Here is a 21,036-nt window from a genome sequence, read left to right on the forward strand (position 1 = left end):
CAGTAGTTTCTTTATTTTGTTTATAATAATAATTAAGAACATCATCATAAATTCTAGGTATATTGTATATTCCGTTTCGGGATAAGAAAAAACACCTTTTACCAACTTCAAGACGGCAAGATTCCAACATACAATTATTATTTGCTGCATTAACTTTAAATGTATCTAATAAATGTGGGTTAGTTCTTGTGAATTATTTTTTATCAGGTCGTTGGTAAATAAACAAACACATGTTCGGGTTTGCTTACACCAGCGTTATTCTAAAAGTTATATTATTCTGTTGTGTATCGTTGACTGTGTTATCATTTCTCGGAGATTTTCAACCCCTCGCATTCTATATCTTTCAGAAATTAAATTAAGTCCATAATCTTTAAAAAATTAAACGTGGAACCACAAAATTAATTTAGTTACAATACCCTACCTGCAACTGCATAAATTTGCTCTGTAAATTAATTCATCATAAATTGTTTAATTGTAATGTTTTTTGGTATTTGACTTGGGGTAACATTTTTGTTCCAAACCTTGAAAAAATGAATAATTATTTAATGGTTTTAGCATTTACATTATTACCACCCTGGATTAATACCTTTCTTGATTCAAAAATCTTTATTATATCCAGCTTGGTCATCCCTACTTTCAGCACTGGCGGTTTTTATCTAAAATAAATTCGTTTGTTCCAGTTGATTCTGCATAAGCATTAGATAATTCAACTAAATCATTTACATTTATTACCTTATATAAATTATTACAATCATAGACATTTTTTTCCTTTTTTGTTTAACTTTTAGCTGAACAATTATTGAAGCTGCATTATTAATTAAGTCCTTGGGGCCGAAATGCGACTAAAGGCGCTATATTTTCTCCCCCGGGTAGCGTCGATATCTGACTATACGCGCGTTGTCAGGACCCCCCAGACAGCGATTGAGGAGTAAGTCGCGGCACCGAGATCATGCTGATTGCGTCACATACTTTTTATTTTTGATAATCGTGATAAAAGCAAAATTATTTTGCATCCCGGGCTATTATTTTTTCAGATGATATAATTATCAATTATGCAAATAAATATTTCCTTGTTAAAATAAATTTTTTGAAAATATGCGGTAAAAAAAAATAAAAAAGACGGACTCCTCTGTGGGTTTTGTTCATACTGTATTTCAAAAGATTAAAATAATGTCGGCTGCCAGAGATTTTCCTTACATTGAAGAAAATATTTATTATCATGCTGATTTGGACATATCATTCCGTCGGATGATGATTCCGACGATGAAATTTTTATTATCAAGAAATGGATGGTCGGAAAATGTTAAGTTTTGACAGCTGAAAGATTCGTACACTTACATCGCATAAATTCAATGGATAAAAAACACACACAACATGGGTTTCATACATAAAAATGTGTGTAAATAAACGCTTTTTGCAATTTAATAATTCTTCAAAGATGGGTGTAAATATTACAACTTAACTGTCTCATGCGTGTCCAACAACGTTTGTGTACATATTAGTAATTAATTTACATCACAATAAAACATCGATATCACTCAAAATTGGGGTTAATTTGAGTAATCCGATGTAAAAAACCTGTGTTAATAATTTAAATTTTTATTTATTATTGATTGGAATTTAATGTGTTTTTCATGTGAAAAAAGTAATAAAAATCGGAAATGTTCAAATATTTTATTAAAAAGCTAGGTGTGTAAAAAAAGGTAAATGTTTCAAAGTGAAATTATTATACTGTTTGGATATAAGTTACGGACGAAAAAAGGAATATAAAAATATTTGTTCAAACTAGGAAGATTTATAAGTATAGTTTGATTTACACCATGTTATTAATATTTCCGTTTCATGATTTCAATTGACTGCATGCGAGTGTGATTATGATAAGATCAGATAATGTTCTTCGACGTCAGGTGGTAATTCTTATCTCGCCGCAGCATGTATATTATGATATTGGCCTCAGGGAGTTAAAACAATTTGATCTCCATCAGCATAATTATTACCATTAGTAAGTTTATTAACTTTGAAACTTACTTCAAAATAACCATTAAACCAATCAAAATATGAACTTCTATCATTAATTGTAAAGTGATACCCACTTTTTTGTTGTTTAACATTATTTCCCAGGACGGATATTAAAGGTGTATCTAATTGAATAGGAGTTAGTTCGTATCTTTCACAATATTGTTTTGTTCTAAACATGTATATTATATATATATTTTTATTTTTTATAAATTAATCTGTTAATACGTTTACGCGTTCCAGAACCTGACAATATTTTATTTATTCTTGTATTAATATCCTCCTCCTCATTATTTGAATGTGTTTTTTTGTAATTCCTTAGCAATTAAATTACCAACAGCAGTACGAGCCTGAGGCTCATAGGGAGGCTTGACCGGAGGAGCAGGTGTTACAGGTTTTTTTTTTTTAAACTTTTGATTTTTTCTGTAATTTTATTAGTAGCTAAATTTCCGACTTCCGTTCCAATCTTTTTTGTTCCACTTTCAAGTGCAGCTTTTCCTGCAGTTTCCAGAGCTTTTTTTTTCCCAGCAGATGCAACAGAAGATGAAACCAAATTTGTTAAAGTATCAAAGATGCCTGTGCCAGAGATGGAATCTCTACCAGTTTTTATTATTTCTTCTCCGGTTTGAGCATCAACATAAATAAATATTCCTTTATTTTTATCATAAACTTTCTTGTACATTATATATTTTAATTAATTTTTTTAAAATTACTGTAAACTTGTTTTCAACCTCATATTAAAATTGATTATTCTAACCGATTACGTCTGTAATATATATTCTAATTGAATTATGAAATTTTTATTAATTTCAGAATACCGACTCTGTTTGATTCTTTTTGTAAACGGATAACTCTTGTTTTAAATCTGCAGTACTTAAAGCATAGATAATATCACTAAAATTACCATCAACAAGTGAACTATTTATAAGATCACAATGAATGTAAATTGTATCCATAGAGTTAGTTATATTTGGTGTTGTATTTCCCCATTCAGTATTTCTCAAAGCTTTTTTCTCAAATCCAAGCAATGTATGAAAATTTGACATTCTTAAATCCAATATAAAATTATCTTTAATTGAAATTTATATCTTTAAACTACTTAAATCAAATTCCAAACTTATTGGGGGCAATGTCTGATTTATCAAATTCAAAATCACCATTAATATTGATTCTTTTGCGCAAATTCTCCATCGTCTTACCGAATACAGAGTTGTTCGTGAGTTTAAAAAAGTCTTTTTCAAATGAATTATTTGCTTTAGATCTTTTTTGAGTATTAAAATCAATATATCCTTTTAACCAAGGACTTTCGTCAAAAGTTAATATTCTATGTATTTTTGTTACTTTTAATCCTTATTGTGTATAAAGTTCTAGGTTTTTATAATGAACTACGTAATTTTGTTTTTTCATTAAAGTTGGAACTAATTTTTTTACATTACTTTTTCCTATTTCAAATTCTGTTTTAAAAAATTTTTACTAAATGTGAAAGCCATTCGTATGGTATTTTTCAGGAGCTAAAGGATAATCATTATGGTTTTATGTAATTCTTTTGGATATTCAAGATCACATTCAAATTTTAAAGTTAGTTTTTATCTTTTTGCAATCAATTTCCTTATATTGTTTTTTTGGTGACCCCATTAAAAATTTCCAGAGGGTAATGTTGGGACATAGCCCAACCGTAAATGTTATGGCGTCGAGTACAAAAAATGTGTTTCGTTTCTAATTTAGGATCATAGGTTTTTTATATTTGTTCTTTGCTTTGCTGTAACGGTTTGATTATTAATTTATTCCTCCCTCTCAGTCCTTTTTAATAAAAAGATACATATCAATATCAAATCAAATCCAGATTTATTCCCGTCATTTTTAACATTGCATCCCAAGCTAACCCAGGACTACTAAAATAATGACAAGGGTCAAGTTTATAATATTTCCAAAAATAGTTTTCTAAAATTTTCGAGTGGGATCAGCTAAAAGTAATACGTCAGTTTTTAAATATAGATCATGATATTCTCCCATTGTTTTTTTTTAAATTTATTCCCAAAAATTTTACATGCTCATATTCTTCATCACTAATTTCAGTTTCATTTAAAAATTTAATAAACTCTTCATTTAGAAGGTAATTTTGTTTCTTTGAATTTTTTAAATGAATCCATGTATCATATGGATAAATACCCTTTTGTTTTTAATAATTCAAGTTACTTTTATCAAATTCTTGAGATAAATATTTAAATTCTGGAATATTTTTTACTTAGTTTTCCAATGATTGGGCATGAATTGAAAACTATCTAATAAAAATCAATCACTTACCATAAAAAGCCATATTCTTTCCAATTGTTTTGGAATTACATTTATTTTTTTTTTTAAATGTTCCTATTTGTTGCATAATAAAGTGGAATCATATCATCTTAAATTATGGAAATGACATGAATTTCGTGTGTTAGTCTAAATTAATATTACAGTCTTGATGAGCACTTCCTCTAAGTTTTCCTGTTATGTGACAATGGTCCTTATCTAGTTTCATTTTCCTTTTATTCTTTTTTTACAGATAGACAAAACTTTTGTTTTTTAAATTCAATTTCGTCTTTTTTTTGACATTCTTAATTCTTTGTTAAAAAATGTTCTTTTTAATTTTTCCCACCAATATATTCTTCTTCCTCAAGCATTTTTTCCCAAAAAATTTATAAACTGCATTAAGGACCTCTAAAAATATAGGGTTGTTTAGTATATTTATCGTCATAACAACAAACAACTTTATAACCGTAACCCAATCTATAGTTTTTGATAGGTTCAGTAAATGTAGGTTCAGGTGATGTAAAAACAGTTGATATTTTTTCAGGGATTGATTCAAAATCAGCATTTAAAATTTCAAAAGGTAAATGCTAAACCTCTATGAAATTTTTAAAAATGTACTTTAGATCCCTCTTTTGGCATTATTACAGCTTGAACACCATTAATAGCTAAACAATTTGGTATATGTTCATTTAATATTCTTTCTTGAGAAAAAATTTGTAAGCAAGACTTACAAAAATGATTTTATGTTGGTGTTTTGTTTTTTGAAACATTAATCTATTAAATTATTTTATCCAAACATAATGGTTTACTTATCTTTATTAATTTGCAACATGTCACCACCTTTCAGAATAATGATATTTTGAAATATACAATGGATAAATACCTGTAGGTTCTTCATAACCAAATATATTAAATGAAGTGTCATTCTGATTTTCTATTTTAGGTATTTGGTGTATTGTAATAGGAAATTTTATTCCTTTATAATTGAGTTCTTTTATATGCTTTTTATAATTTGAAACTCTTTGAGGGGTTTTTTTTCCACAGGAAATTTGTAAGCTAAATGACACCATCTAAAACATTCATTATCGTCATTCTTTATATTTGTCAATCCTTTTCTATGATGTTGTAATGGTTTTGGTAATTTTAAATAACTTGAAGCAGCTAATTGATTATAATCATATCATATTTTTAAAAATGAGCATGAACTGACTCTATTCTCCAGCCACTTCCTTCTGAAATCCAATTACTAATCCCATTTTTATTCCATCAAAGGCTTGACGTAAAGTTTTTTTTATTTCGTTTGTTGTTAATAAATTTTTAAAGCCTTTGATTGAAAATAAGCTGATTTTTTACATATAAACAGTTTTTTATCCATTTTCCCCAAAAATTATTTTTTTAAAAAAACATTTATTTTTATACCTTTTAAAGTTTAAGTCAATTTAAAATACTAAAAGAGTCTTTTATATTTAATATTATTGATTTTTTTCGGAACTTTTCTATATGTAATTTTAATTTCAAATTTCTTTTAATATTGCTTTGTAAAATTTCTCATTTCTCTAACAACCATCTATTTTATTATATTTAGAAAAAAAAATTTGGTTAAGGCAAAAAACATAAAATTTAAGAAGAAACAAAATATTAAAATTATTATCTTTTTCCATTAGGTTTTGATATTCCACTTTTTAACTTTTGTTTTTTCCTTCACAGCACATTTTTATTAACCCCGAATTGATTATCAAGATCTTTAGATGCTGCATAAATGGCTTTATAAAGGTTTTTTCTTCATTAATGTCACAATCGGTTGCAATAACTTTTTGGGGTTTGTTTCGATGATTATTTGGTCTGGGACAATCATATCATCTTACATTATTTTCCTCTTCTAACATTAAACAACCACAGTCCCATTAAAATAAATTCTTTTTTAAAAGATAAGGATCTATAACATTTTGTAATTTATCAATCACATGATTTTTATATTCATCGCTGACTATTTGATCAAGTTTTGATTTAATAACGTTTCTTCTTTTTAGTACTTTTTTATATGAATTTCCCATCTTTATTCATTAATTCTCCTAAAGTGCTAGATAATTTTGGGATAATCATTCTGTCCCACTTTTCTATTTTAAACCCTTATATAATATACTTAAAGAAAAAATATCTTGAACAACGCACCTAAAGAACATTTAAAAAAAGGGAATATTATCTATATCTTTTGAATAAGGTTTTAAAGTTATTTTTTTCTAAATTATCAACTGTTAAAATTTTAATGCCTTCTTGAGACATTCTGTTTAACCAGTCTTCATGTAATTTGTGTAGATTTTCTAATTAATCTAACCAACTCTGTTTTCTTCAGTTCTGTTTCTTTTTTGAAGTCTTTTTAGACATATTTCTGGGTCGGTTTTTAACATAAACAATCCATCATTTTGGGTTTTTTTCCGTAAAGTTTTTATAATAAAAGATCAGTTAAGAAAAAAGATTGTATACTGCCCAAATCGGGATCATTTATAACACCGTTGTTGTGATATTGTTTTGTAAAACGTTACTGTTAGTTTTATAACACCGTTCGAGGAAAAGAAACACCATCAAACTGTTTTAAGCAGAAATAACATTTTTTATATGACTGTTAAAGTTGTTAGCTGAAAAAGAAATAAATACTTCAAAAAGGTTATATGAATTTCCACTTGGGTCCATAACATTTTGCCATTTATGAATTGGAGCCCGCCCCCCTTAGCTCAGTAGGTAAGAGCGGGTTTGGGCTACGGGATCGATCCTCGGGCGGGGCGTATGTTCTCCGTGACTATTTTTATAAACGGACACTGTGTCTGAAATCATTAGTCCTCACCTCTGATAAATTCATGTGGGATACTGGTACAGAATCTAGGAACACTGGTTAGGTTAACTGCCGCCGTTACATGACTGAAATACTGTGAAAAAAAACGGCGAAAATAAACCCAAAACAAACAAAACAAATTCATGAATTGGTTCGAATTATTATTAAAATTAGATTATATTTTTTAATAAATCTAAAAACGTACTTTTTCCTGAAGCAATATAACCTTCGACTGATATAATTTTTTTCATTTATATAAAATACTTACAGAAAAAAATCTTTAATATAACTTCTTTCTTTTTTTTTTACTTTTATATCCTTTTAAATTATTAAATTCCTTCATATGCATTTTAAGAGGAATCGAATAGTTTTTAGCTCACCTGAGCAATGCTCAGGTGAGTTTTTCTGATCGCTCGATGTCCGGCGTCCGTCGTCCGTCGTCTGTCGTCTGTCGTCTGTCTGTCAACATTTAGCTTGTGTATGCGATAGAGGCTGTATTTTTCAATTAATCTTCATGAATATTGGTCAGAATGATAACCTTGATGAAATCTAGGCCGAATTCGAAAATGGGTCATCTCGGGTCAAAAACTAGGTCACTAGGTCAAATCAAAGAAAAACCTTGTGTATGCGATAGAGGCTGTATTTCAATTGATCTTCATGAATTTTAGTCAGAATGATTGCCTTTATGAAATCTAGGCCGAGTTTGAAAATGGGTCATCTCGGGTCAAAAACTAGGTCACTAGGTCAAATCAAAGAAAAACCTTGTGTATGCGATAGAGGCTGTATTTTTCAATTATTCTTCTTGAATATTGGTCAGAATGATAACCTTGATAAAATCTAAGCCGAGTTCGAAAATGGGTCATCTCGGGTCAAAAACTAGGTCACTAGGTCAAATCAAAGAAAAACCTTGTGTATGCGATAGAGGCTGTATTTTTCAATTGATCTTCATGAATATTGGTCAGAATGATTATCTTTATGAAATCTAGGAAGAGTTCGAAAATGGGTCATCTCGGGTCAAAAACTAGGTCACTAGGTCAAATAAAAGAAAAACTTTGTGTATGCGATAGAGGCGGTATTTTTCAATTGATCTTCATGAATTTTGGTCAGAATGATTGCCTTGATGAAATCTAGGCCGTGTTTGAAAATGGGTCATCTCGTGTCAAAAACTAGGTCACTAGGTCAAATCAAAGAAAAACCTTGTGTATGCGATAGAGGCTGTATTTTTCAATTATTCTTCTTGAATGTTGGTCAGAATGATAACCTTGATGAAATCTAAGCCAAGTTCGAAAATGGGTCATCTCGGGTCAAAAACTAGGTCACTTGGTCAAATCAAAGAAAAACATTGTGTATGCAATAGAGGCGGTATTTTTCAATTGATCTTCATGAATTTTGGTCAGAATGATTGCCTTGATGAAATCTAGGCCGTGTTTGAAAATGGGTCATCTGAGGTTAAAAACTAGGTCACTAGGTCAAATCAAAGAAAAACCTTGTGTATGCGATAGAGGCTGTATTTTTCAATTATTCTTCTTGAATGTTGGTCAGAATGATAACCTTGATGAAATCTAAGCCAAGTTCGAAAATGGGTCATCTCGGGTCAAAAACTAGGTCACTTGGTCAAATCAAAGAAAAACATTGTGTATGCAATAGAGGCTGTATTTTTCAATTGATCTTCTTGAATATTGGTCAGAATGATTGCCTTGATGAAATCTAGGCCGAGTTCGAAAATGGGTCATCTCGGGTTAAAAACTAGGTCACTAGGTCAAATAAAAGAAAAACATTGTGTATGCGATAGAGGCGGAATTTTTCAACTGATCTTCATGAAATTTAGCCAGAATGATAACCTTGATAAAGTCTAGGCCGAGTTCGAAAATGGGTCATCTCGGGTCAAAAACTAGGTCACTAGGTCAAATCGAAGAAAAACATTGTGTATGCAATAGAGGATGTAGTTTTCAATTGATCTTCATGAAATTTGGTCAGAGTGATTGCCTTGATGAAATCTAGGTCGAGTTTGAATATGGGTTATCTGAGGTCAAAAACTAGGTCACTAGGTCAAATTAAAGAAAACTCTTGTGTATGCGATAGAGACTGTTTTTTTCAATTGATTTTTATGAAATTTGGTCAGGATGATTGCCTTAATGAAATCTAGGTCGAATTTGAATATGGGTCATCTGAGGTCAAAAACTAGGTCACTTGGTCAAATCAAAGAAAAAACTTGTGTATGTGATAGAGGCTGCATTTTTCAATTGATCTTCATGAATTTTGGTCAGAATGATTGCCTTGATAAAATCTAGGTCGAGTTTGAACATGGGTCATCTAGGGTCAAAAACTAGGTCATATCATAATCTAAGAAAATGCTTGTTTTATCACAAGAGACCAATTTTTTGGTCCAATCTTAATGAAAATTGGTCAGAATATTTGTTTCCATGAAATCACTAGGTCAAACATGTTTTACACTGTTATGGTGTGTTTCTTAGGTGAGCGACCTAGGGCCATCTTGGCCCTCTTGTTTTTTCTTTCTGCATTTCTAACAGTATTGTAAAAATATCTTGAATAACCCTTTTCTCTTCTTCTTTATTTACTTTTCCAGGATCATTAGGGTCATGAACAGCTAAAGCTGCAACTCGTGCTTTTGTTATAAGTTGTTTTATTTTGTGATGGTGTAATTTTAAAATAGCTTTTTTGTCGTCAACTTTTAATCTATTAATAAATATAGTAGTTACTGATGGAACAGCGCCAGCAACTGCTACACATATAGGAATAGCTGGAACAAGTGCTAATGCAGCTGAGCAACCAAAGATACCTGCTGTAATATGTAATCCAGTACTTACTCTTCCACAAAACTTATAACTTTTTCTGTAAGCAGCGGCAAGTTTAGTTAAGTGAATAATTAATTGATCTATTGTTTCTATTCCATTATTAGAAATTAGATTTTTATTACTCATTTATATAATATATTTTTTAATTTAGATTTCTTCCAATTCACTAAATGGTACCCAGCTATTAAATTTTTCATTATAACCTTTTTACTAAAGCTTGTTTTTTTCTTATAGTCTCGTCTAATAACTTTTTCTATTCTAAAAACCTCTTGTTTAGTAGGTAAAAGTTCTTGCTCATAAAATGAACCTTGAATTATTTCATTATTTAAATCTTTATTAGTATATGTTCTTGGATTTGTATTATTAATTCCATAAATTATAAATATTTCCTCTGTCCAGTTTGGTGTATATCCTTTTTCAAAATGTCTTTTAAGTTTGCTTAAGCGAACACCAATTTTAAATTTTGGTTTACTCTTTGGTATCTTTAAATTACCATATAAATTAAAGTAAACAGTACCTTTATTTAAGTTTTTACTGGCTTCAGTTGGTATCATTTTTATACTAGAATGTTTTGTTTTGTTATATTTATTAACCATTTCCTGTAAATTATTTAAATAAGTGTAAGTATTATTTGCTGTAAAATATTTCCACATTATTCTTTTTAAACTTCTATTAAATCTTTCGATTACTACAGCTTTTCCTTCATTAAATGTATGATACATGTTAATCTTATTTTTATTCAAAAATGATTCAAACTTTTTATTATAAAATTCTTTTCCTTCATCTACCCATAAATTTGTAGGTGTTCTACCTTTTAAAATTATTTTTTCAAATGCTTCAGTAACAGATTCTCCAGTTTTATTCTTTAATGGAATAACCCAAGCATATTTACTAAATATATCAATAACGGTTAATAAATACTTTACACCTTTATTATATTTTGAAGAAGCTTGCATATCAACTAAATCAGCAGATCAAATATCATCAATGTCACGGACAATCACTCTTCGTTTCGTAAATTTTCGTTTAATTGGTTTATGTAATTCTTCTGCTAATTCATCACTCCAGCGGTAGCTCAGAGTTACCGGCTCTGCAGTTATTTCGGGGGTCTTTTTGAGTAAATACTCTACCCCCTTTTCCCGTCTTTTGACTTTCGTTTTTGTCCTAGCCCAAGTTTGTATTTCATATTAATTGCAGGTTTCACAACTAGATGTTTTGCAATCTTTTCTCCAAATGTTTTTGATTGAGTTTTATTTAAGTTGGAAAGCATTTGCTTATCACATGTACCCTTTTTTACACCGCTGTCATAGCAAAAATCATGGTTCATACATACTGCATCTAGTTCATTAACAGGAGGTCCATTATCTAAAGGATTTCCTGGCCCACAATAGTTATATCCTGGAAGTGTTAAACCTTTCTTAGGTAGTAAAGGTAACATTGCTTTATGAATATCTAAATTACCCCCTGTACTTTTAACAAACTTTGATTTCATTCTTTCACAAGATGAACAGGTAGTCATTATCATTTTTCTCCCGTTTTTTTTTTGCTGTAACATAATGAGAATTTGTATTATCAGTAAATTTTCTTTCTTTCAAACAATATATTTTATTCTGTACACTCATCTATATCGAATGTATTTAAAATTATTTAAAGACTAATAATGTAGTTACTAATTCAAAATAAGTTTAAATACCTTTACATTTTATCAATAAAAATAATCTGCCAAAAGTTTGCCAAAATTTTGCCAAGTTGGCAGCGACTGCCACATTGTTGCCTTCGTGGCAGAATTTTGGCAAAAATTTGGCAGAAGCGTTTAATCATAATTTACTATAGGTTTTCATAAAGTACTATGAAAATCTGTTTATTTTTTGTTTTTGATTGGTCAGCATTGGTTGGTTTGGACCAAGGACTAAAGGTCAAATGAGGTCAAATAGTGCTTATAGCGCCATTTCTTATACTACTTATATTCTGAGAAAACACTAGTGACACATACAATTTTCTTCTACCAGACATATATGACATAAACCAGTCAGTGCTTTTGACACCCATTAATTTCAACTTGCCACATAGAATTTCATGATCAACAGTGTCAAAAGCTTTCTGTAGATATAACATGACCATACCTGTGAATAGGCCTTTGGCGTTATTACATCTAATGTGATCCATTAGGTGAATTAGACAAGTATCTGTAGAATATGAGTTTCTGAAACTAGACTGCATCTCATAAAATATACTGTTTTCAATTAAAAATGTTCAAGTGGTGTATACACTGATTTTTCTAAGATTTTTGACACTATACCTAAATTAATAACTGGCATGTAATTACCAATCTCCAAATTGCTATTTTTCTTATACAAAGGTTCTACCCTAGCTACTTTCATGTCATCAGGTACACAGTTTTCAGAAATAGACATAATAACAATAAAAGTAACAGGAGTTTTCAAATGAAAGAAATGATCACAGAATATATTTTAAAAGGGAACTGTAAATCTCACTGAACAAGATAAACAGGTGAGGCAGTCGTAAAATATCAAAAAGATCAAGCTAGTGGTCTGGACCAAATCTCTTGACAGAAACGACCGTTTGTGGTTATATATGCTTTTATTCTTTCTTAAATCGTAATCAAATAAATGATGATTATATGAGCTATTTCGTATGGAAATATAGTGGTATAGGGTAAATACTCATTTAAATTCTAGAATTATTCTGTAAAGAGGTTCATAAACATTCTAACAGAATAGTATAGTTCCATAGTAGTCAAGCAGGTTTTTTCCGTGACGGTGTTTTAATATAGAAACCATTTTGTTCTGTTTAATTTGAAAATACTCAGGAAGAAATAAAAAGTCACAACATATTCTACGATCCTGCTCAATTTAGTTACGATACTTTCGGTTCTATAATAACCTGCACGACTGTTTCTTTGTTTGAATTGAAAATTCAGAGTAATGATCACAAATTAGAATTAATTCGTGTGGACCCATCATTGAAAATATGTTATCTTACCTACAAAATGAACTTCAGACTCAGCACAGAAGAAGAATGGGCATCTATTGATGTATATATTATCCCAGGAAACACTGTAACGTTGTGACAATGTTGTGATAACGTTGTGCTGTACGTTGCGACAACGTTAGAAACAACGTTGTGACAACGTAAAAGTGTGGAGTCCTGTCAGCGTTGCGACGTTGTGGCATAACATTGTGTTGCGGTCTGATACAACGTTGTGACAACGTAAAAATGTGGAGTCGTATCAACGTTGTGACAACGTTGTTGGTTAACATTGTGAAACCACCAAAACACAACCTACTTTTGACAGCTCATGTTTAAATAAATAAGCAAAACAAAATTTCAATTACATATTTTAATTCAAGATCTAATTATAAAATTTACTAAAATATTCGTTAAAGTTCAGAAACAACGAAAGTAATCCCTTAAGTAGTATATGGGAATACTGCACCCCTTGATAATACAATATAGTTTAAAGCCTACATAACAATTATTTAAATCCATCAAATACAAAAAACTTACGTAGTTTAACAATAACGATAATTCAAATCCAAAATTATAAAAAGATTATGTAGTTTAACGATAACGATAATTCAATTTAATTAAATACAAAAATCTTATGTAGTTTAAGATAACAAAATCTAATACAATGACATGCCCACACGAAAAAAAGGTAAATACGGACTTCATGAGCTGCAAGTTCGGCGAAGGTGAACTAGAAGATGATTTTGAAGAAAAATGCATGTCTCCCCAAATGTATAGGCAAGAAGTTAACAGGGGACAAAAGCAAAAGTCAAAGAGACAATGGTGGTTGGCTGCAAAAGGGATCATCTACTTGGCATGTCCAATCATCCGACTAAGTTTCAAAATTCTGGGCCTAGTGGTTCTTAAGTTATGAAATGGAAATTGTTTCTCATGTTCAGGTCCAGTGACCCCCAAAATAAATAGGGGTCATAAACTCTGCATGTGCAATTATCCTATTAAGTTTTAACATTCTGGGAAAAGTGGTTCTCAAGTTACTGATTGAAAAAAATCCAAAATAAACATCTATGTTGTACCACAGAAAAATGGTCTTGGTTTTTCCATATGGTCAGTTATAAAAAATTATTTATAGTAACAACTAAGGGAAGTTAATCTTTAAAAAAAATCTCCCCCCCCCCCCCCCCCCCCCCCCCAAAAAAAAAATGCAAGTCCACACAAAATTCTTACCAGGTAGAGAAAGGTCAAAATACATCTCAGAATTGGATGTATCATGCATGTTGCAGTACAGAAAAATGATCTCGGTTTTTCCCTACGACTAGTAATGAAAAAGTTACAATACAAGCTATTTATAGTAACAACAAAGGGAAGTAATTCTAAAGAAGGGACCTGCGCATAACACTCCGTCTTATGATGGTGTACAATTGTGCCAAGTTACATCAAAATCCCTCTATGCCTGGAGAAGAAATGCTTCGGACAATGTTATTCTTGTATCTGAACTTTGGCCTCTAAGTGTGACCTTGACCTTAGACCTAGGGACCTGGTTCTTGCGCCTGACACTCCGTCTCGTGGTGGTTAACATTTGTGCCAAGTAATAACAAAATCCCTCCATGCATGAAGAAGAAATGCTCCGGACAAAGTTTTCATTCTTGTGACCTTGACCTTAGACCTAGGTTCTTGCGCATGACACTCCGTCTCATGATTGTGAACAATTGTGCCAAGTTTCATCAAAATTCATCCAAGCATGAAGAAGAAATGCTCAGGACAAAGTCATTATTGAATTTAACATTTGACCTCTAAGTGTGACCTTGACCTTTGAGATAGGAACCTGCGGTTTGCGCATGACACTCCGTCTCACTGAGATAACATTCATGCCAAATATAAACGAGATTACACCATGCATGTCAAAGTTACAGTCCGGACAAACGCACGCACGGATGCACATACACTGAACAGCCCTAGTGACCTGGTTCTTGCGCATGACACTCCGTCTCATGATGGTGAGCAACTATGCCAGGTTTCATCAAAATCCTTCCATGCATGTAGAAGATATGCTCCGTACGTCACCTGCCGGTGTAATGAAGTATTTCGACCCCCATAGAATAACGACCCCCCGGTCATTATTCTATAGAAAATGTGACTCCTTTCCTGTAAAATATTGACTCCCCTTATAAAAAACTGACTCCCTTTGAAAACTCTATAGAATAACGACCCCCCGGTCATTATTCTATAGAAAAACTGACCCCTCCAAGTAAAATACTGACTCCCTAAAGATGACTCCCTTCGAATCTCATAGAATAACGACCCCGGTTATCATTCTATAGAAAAAGTGACTCCTTCCATGTAAAATACTCACTGCCGAAATTACTACATTCGAACTCTCATACAATATCGATTCCCGGACATTATTCTATTTAAAAAAGTTACCCTTTCCGTGTAAAACACCGGCTCCTAAAAAGACTTTCGACGATAATATCTATTAACAAGGCAGTCTGAAAGACAGCTAAATCCCCCGCCACTGCTATGGATAGTTAAAGGGTAAAACCTTTGATTTTAGCTGTGACCTTGACCTTGAACTGACATGGCTGACTCATAAATTCTGCACAACGTCTTGATGAGGTGATCATTTGACCAAAGTTTCATGAAAATCCTTCAAGGGGTTAAGGAGATACAGAGCTGAAACCTTTGACCTTCAGTTGTGACCTTGACCTTGAGTTGACATGGCTGACTCATGAGTTGTTGATGAGGTGATCATTTGACCCAAGTTTGATGAAAATCCTTCAAGGGGTTAAGGAGATACAGAGTGGACACCAAATGGAAGGCTCAAACCTTCAACCCTTAGTTGTGACCTTGACCTTGAGCTGGCATGGCTGACTCATAATTTCTACACATCGTTCTGATGAGGTAATCATTTGACCCAAGTTTTATAAAATTCCTTCAAGGGGTTTAGGAGATATAGAGCGGACACGAAATGGAAGGCTCAAACGTTTGACCTTCAGTTGTGACCTTGACCTTGAGCCGACATGGCTGACTCATAAGGTCTGCACATCGCCTTGATGAGGTGATAGTTTGACCCAAGTTTGATGAAAATCCTTCAAGGGGTTTAGGAGATATAGAGCGGACACAAAATGGAAGGTTCAAACCTTTGACCCTAAGTTGTGACCTTGACCTTTAGCCGGCATGACTGACTCATGGGTTCTGCACATCGTCTTGATGAGGTTATCATTTGACCCAAGTTTTATAAAATTCCTTCAAGGGGTTTAGGAGATATAGAGCGGACACAAAGTGGCAGGCTCAAACGTTTGACCTCGAGTTGTGACCTTGACCTTGAACCGACAAGGCTGACTCATGGGTTTTGCACATCGTCTTGATGAGGTTATCATTTGACCCAAGTTTCATGAAAATCCTTCGAGGGGTTTAGGAGATATGGACCGGACACGATTTTGTTACGGACGGAAGGACGGACGGAAAGACGGACGGAAGGACGGACAGACGGACGGAAGGACGGACGGACGCAGACCATTCCTATAATCCCTCCGCCACGGCGGGGGATTAAAAAGTGATCCCCACCAAACCTAACGGACAATTTTACTACATCTACAACTCTATTACCCTCCATTGCCAATAGTTAACATTTTGATTGTACTTCTACTACTGGTGCCGCAACTTCTATTGCTATTACTACATGTACTTCTTCTACTACTACTACTGCTACTACTACTACTACTACTTCTACTACTACTACTACAACTGCTACTACTGATACTACTATACCTGCTTCCACTAATACGTCTTGTACATCTACATCTTCTTCTTCTGCTGCTGTTGTTGCTGTCACTTATTCCTCTGCTGCTGCTGCTGCTGCTGCTGCTACTGCAACTGCCCTTACCCCTGCCACTACTACTACTACTACTACTACTACTACTACTACTACTTTCTATTATTGCCGCTACCGTACTTTACTGCCACTGCTAAGTATTGCAACTTCTATTAATACTAAGTTCTATGCTAGCAGTTTCTTGTGCATTTTTCTTCTGAGGAATTACTTCATACCGAAGTTTGCAGGGATTATTGACACTGGCGTGTTTTGTGAACCTATTGTGAATTGTTATTTTCCTGAAAAAAATGTATACACCAAGATACAGCGTCTAGAAATAGAATTCCTTTTCCCGGTGCGGAATGCTCTGATTTCTGTGTCAAGTGATGGTATCTGGGGCTAATGGTCAAACGGAAGGACGGACGGACGGACGGACAAGGGCAAATCTATATGCCCCCCTCCCCCGAGTGGGGGCATAAAATGCAGCAATTAGGCCTTTGATACATGAGTTATCACTAAATTTGACCAAATGACCGGAAGTCTTTTTTTTATGGGAGTCAATATTCTTCGTGAGGTTCAGTTTACTTCACGTGGGGAGTCATAGTACTATGATCTGGAGTTCATAATACTATGACCGGGGGTCACTTTTTCTATAGAATAATGACCGGGGGGTCGTTATTCTGTGGGGGTCGAAATACTTCATTACACCGGCCCGCCAGGGGCGTTCCCATAATATGTCCAATTTTTCAAACGGGCGTATAAAAAGGGCAATAATTCTTAGAAGAAGTTATAGAAATTGCAATCGACATTGCATCAACTAAAGCAAATTCTAAATATATGATTAGTTTTCTATACCCCGATATGGAATGAATTATATGAGGTATTTACACCGAATTATGAAATATGAATGGGAAAGATTTCAAGCAGAAACAAAAACACAAATTAGAACAAGAATTCCATTATGCATCAGTCTCGCATATTGAACGTATTTTATATTGAAAAAAAGTATCATAAAAGTGTATGATAACTAAAGGTGCTTTTGAGAAAACCGCTTGTCTCCCACATCTGCCTAATGATCTAAAGAATAAATCTGTCTTTTTATATTGTTTAAGGCCTATTTGTATTCATATGTCGGAGTAACCTGTCTGCAATGCTGTGTTGTTCTACAATACAGTCCGGCGCTAGCGGAGTGGAGTAACTGTCTACAATGCTGCGCCGGTAGTCGTTGGTTATTATGTTCAAAGGCCATAATTCCGAAATGGAAGTGTCTTGTCTGATTTGGCTAGTTATTTAGCGATAACGTATGGTTAAACATATTTTGTTCAAGTTTGTTGAAGATTTATAGTGCGGACAAGATTTGTGACAGATACACAGACACAAAAGAGGAGTAAATCAATATGTCTCCCATACACCACTATGTGGTGTGAGACATAATTAGAAGTACGTTGCAGACATAAACATATCTGATGAGAAAGATGCAGCGCTTATAGTCATTGACTAAGCTTTTCCGTTCATTTAGACGTATCAGCTCATGCTGGATATATGTTAAAGAGTTTAAAATAATAGATGATGCGTTATCGTGGGCTGCAGGTAATTGAAAGTTGTAAATCAGTTATACAAAACGATTTAGGGTATCACATAATGAAAAGATTTATCAAAAAAGACCCATCTAAACCCAGATGTGTACATTTTTATAAAGTAACTTAACACAAAATATTTGTAAAGCCGCTACGTTCCCTCTATTTAAAATGTCTCTTGCATAGTATGAACTAGTGAACAATTTTAGATTAAAAGATGACAAGACTACATCATAAAGCAGCTATAGGAACGACTTTATCAAATAATGAAACACTGACTTCTGGTACAATATACAAACATTTCAAATATTCTTACCTAAAACAAAAACAAGACGGCGGTTTTATTATTACGATTCTTGCTAGTCTAGGGATACCTTTGATTACATCATTGTTAAGTGGAAAGGGCATACAAATCGACTCCCATAAAAGGTCTTACAGACGAAACGAATTCCTATCGTAAAAAAAATAAAATTTATAAACAAACCTATTTCTAACTTTGAAATTGAACAATGAGTAAAACAATTAAAAATTAAACACTTTAGGGGCGTATTTAGTAGAAATAATTTACCAAAAAACAAAGTGGACCAGGCGTTAATGAATGAATGTGCAATAATCAATTTAGATAATTCTGTTGGATCTGGAACACACTGGGTTTGTTATGTAAATAAAATATACTTTGATCAAACCAAGGGTTTCCTTCATAGTACTTTGTACTTTGACCCATTTGGACTTCCTCCAACGAAAAAAGTAATTAAATATATACCCGGAGTAAAGTATAACAACATACAATATCAAGACAAAACAAGTGTATTGTGTGGTTATTATTGTTTATTTTTCATTAAAATGTTACAAGATGGTATAAACATTTATGATTTATTGTATAAAATACTAAAAGATAACAATATAAAACAAAATGAACAAACAATCACTTCGTATTTCATGTCTCATTAACTGATATTTCTAACATCAGATTAATATCCTGCAGAAAATTGTGAAACAATCCTACGCTTGAGTGATTACAAGTAACCAGTACAAATCTATGATATTCAGCCGTGTATGCAATTGTGAAATAATCCTACGCTTGAGTGATTACAAGTAACAAGTAAAAATCTATGATATTCAACCGTGTATACAATTGTGAAACAATCCTACGCTCGAGTGATTACAAGTATGATATTCAATCATGTAAGCAGTTGTAAAACAATCCTACGCTTGCGTGATTACAGGAAACAAGTGACAACTATGATATTCAATCATGTATGCAATTGTAAAACAATCCTACGCTTGAGTGATTACAAGTATGATATTCAGCCGTGTATGCAATTGTGAAACAATCCTACGCTTGAGTGATTACAAGTAACGAGTGAAAACATTCTCTTCTTGAAGTTTTTCCAGTTGTTGTTTAGCAGTTTTTTTCAGATATATTTTGTTTTAAGCAATCGTTTTCTTCGTGATGTTTTGCATATTGACGTTGTAATTCATCTGGATGCCAGACATACTGTTGAATGAGTCTATAATATTTTCCGCAGTATAACAAATTCCATGTTTGTATGTCAGGGCCGTTGGGATATCTTTCTTTCAAACACCCAGTTAGATAATTAGTATCTCTTGGCAATTCTTGAATACACCTAAAACGAAATAAAATAACTTTTAAAAAATCATCTCAACTCATGTATTATGCAACGTATAAATAAGCTGTTTACGCCAATATTAAAATATTCAAGCGATGGGTAAATAGTTAGACACATAATTACTTTTCTAAAGCTTATTAAAAGCTAAACTTACATTTTAGATGTTTAATTCCACTTATTTCCGTTGTATAATTCAACAATACAAACGTATTTGTTTATTTACGTGAACGAATGTTCGAATGTTCTAGATGCGGAAGTGGAAATCAATGCATTTTCATTGGTTGTCTTTTAAAAGTACGTGGGAATATATTTACTACACTTCATTCATAAAGCTAGCGTAGTAAATCCGATACACCGTGCATCATTTATCAATAAGGACAATACTATTGAAAAATGATCATAATTACAATGAAAAGTTACGCTGCTGTGATTTGTTACTAATATGTGATGAAGTTCTTAAGTTTTCTTATTTTACTCATTTTTAGCATCCTTTGTTTTTTTCTGGTGAACAATATTCAGTATGAGACGTTTTCCTAAAAGTGGGATAGAAGAGTGTTTTCAAATGTACTAATTTACCATGAATTAATATAGAGTGAATATAACTTAAATAATGTATTTTACCTAATAGCAAGTTTACTTGAAAACTCAGGAATTTGATAAGCTGCAATTCTTTTCAAGAATTTCAGGCTACTTTATTACATGATGGTAAAACATTTTGATTATAATTTAGTAAAGTTCTAATCCTATTGCCAATGGCATTGTGAAAGGTCTATGGTACAGAGCAAGAGCCCTCTTTATTGCCCCTAAGTTATGTGTTTAGATATTTTTATGGAATTAAGGTGTTTTGCAATTTCTAAAATGTAGTTAGATGAGAGTGATAGTCTGTAATATACTAGCATGCCTTAGTCATTATGCAAGATTTAATGAGAATAAATATTAGGATTCTTTCGAGCAAATGCAACACAACAGCTGCTTATTCTATGTAGAAATTGATGAATTGGAATATTGTTTTTAAAAGAATTTTGTTAGGAATTTAAACCAGATTTTAGAAATAATAATACAAACTCAAGGGTCA

At 32.3% G+C, this 21,036-nt stretch overlaps 1 long non-coding RNA gene across 1 annotated transcript; it reads right to left on the bottom strand.

Annotated features, from left to right (window-relative positions):
- Nucleotides 1-19,140: 19,140 nt before the first annotated feature.
- Nucleotides 19,141-20,745, bottom strand: LOC123543686 (uncharacterized). Its single transcript, XR_006685002.2, has 2 exons — nt 20,116-20,745; nt 19,141-19,958 (listed from the first exon to the last, which is right to left on the bottom strand). It is a non-coding gene; the product is annotated as an uncharacterized LOC123543686 (long non-coding RNA).
- Nucleotides 20,746-21,036: the final 291 nt, after the last annotated feature.

The sequence above is a fragment of the Mercenaria mercenaria genome, chromosome 8 (assembly GCF_021730395.1).
Source record: "Mercenaria mercenaria strain notata chromosome 8, MADL_Memer_1, whole genome shotgun sequence".
NCBI lineage: Eukaryota > Metazoa > Mollusca > Bivalvia > Venerida > Veneridae > Mercenaria > Mercenaria mercenaria.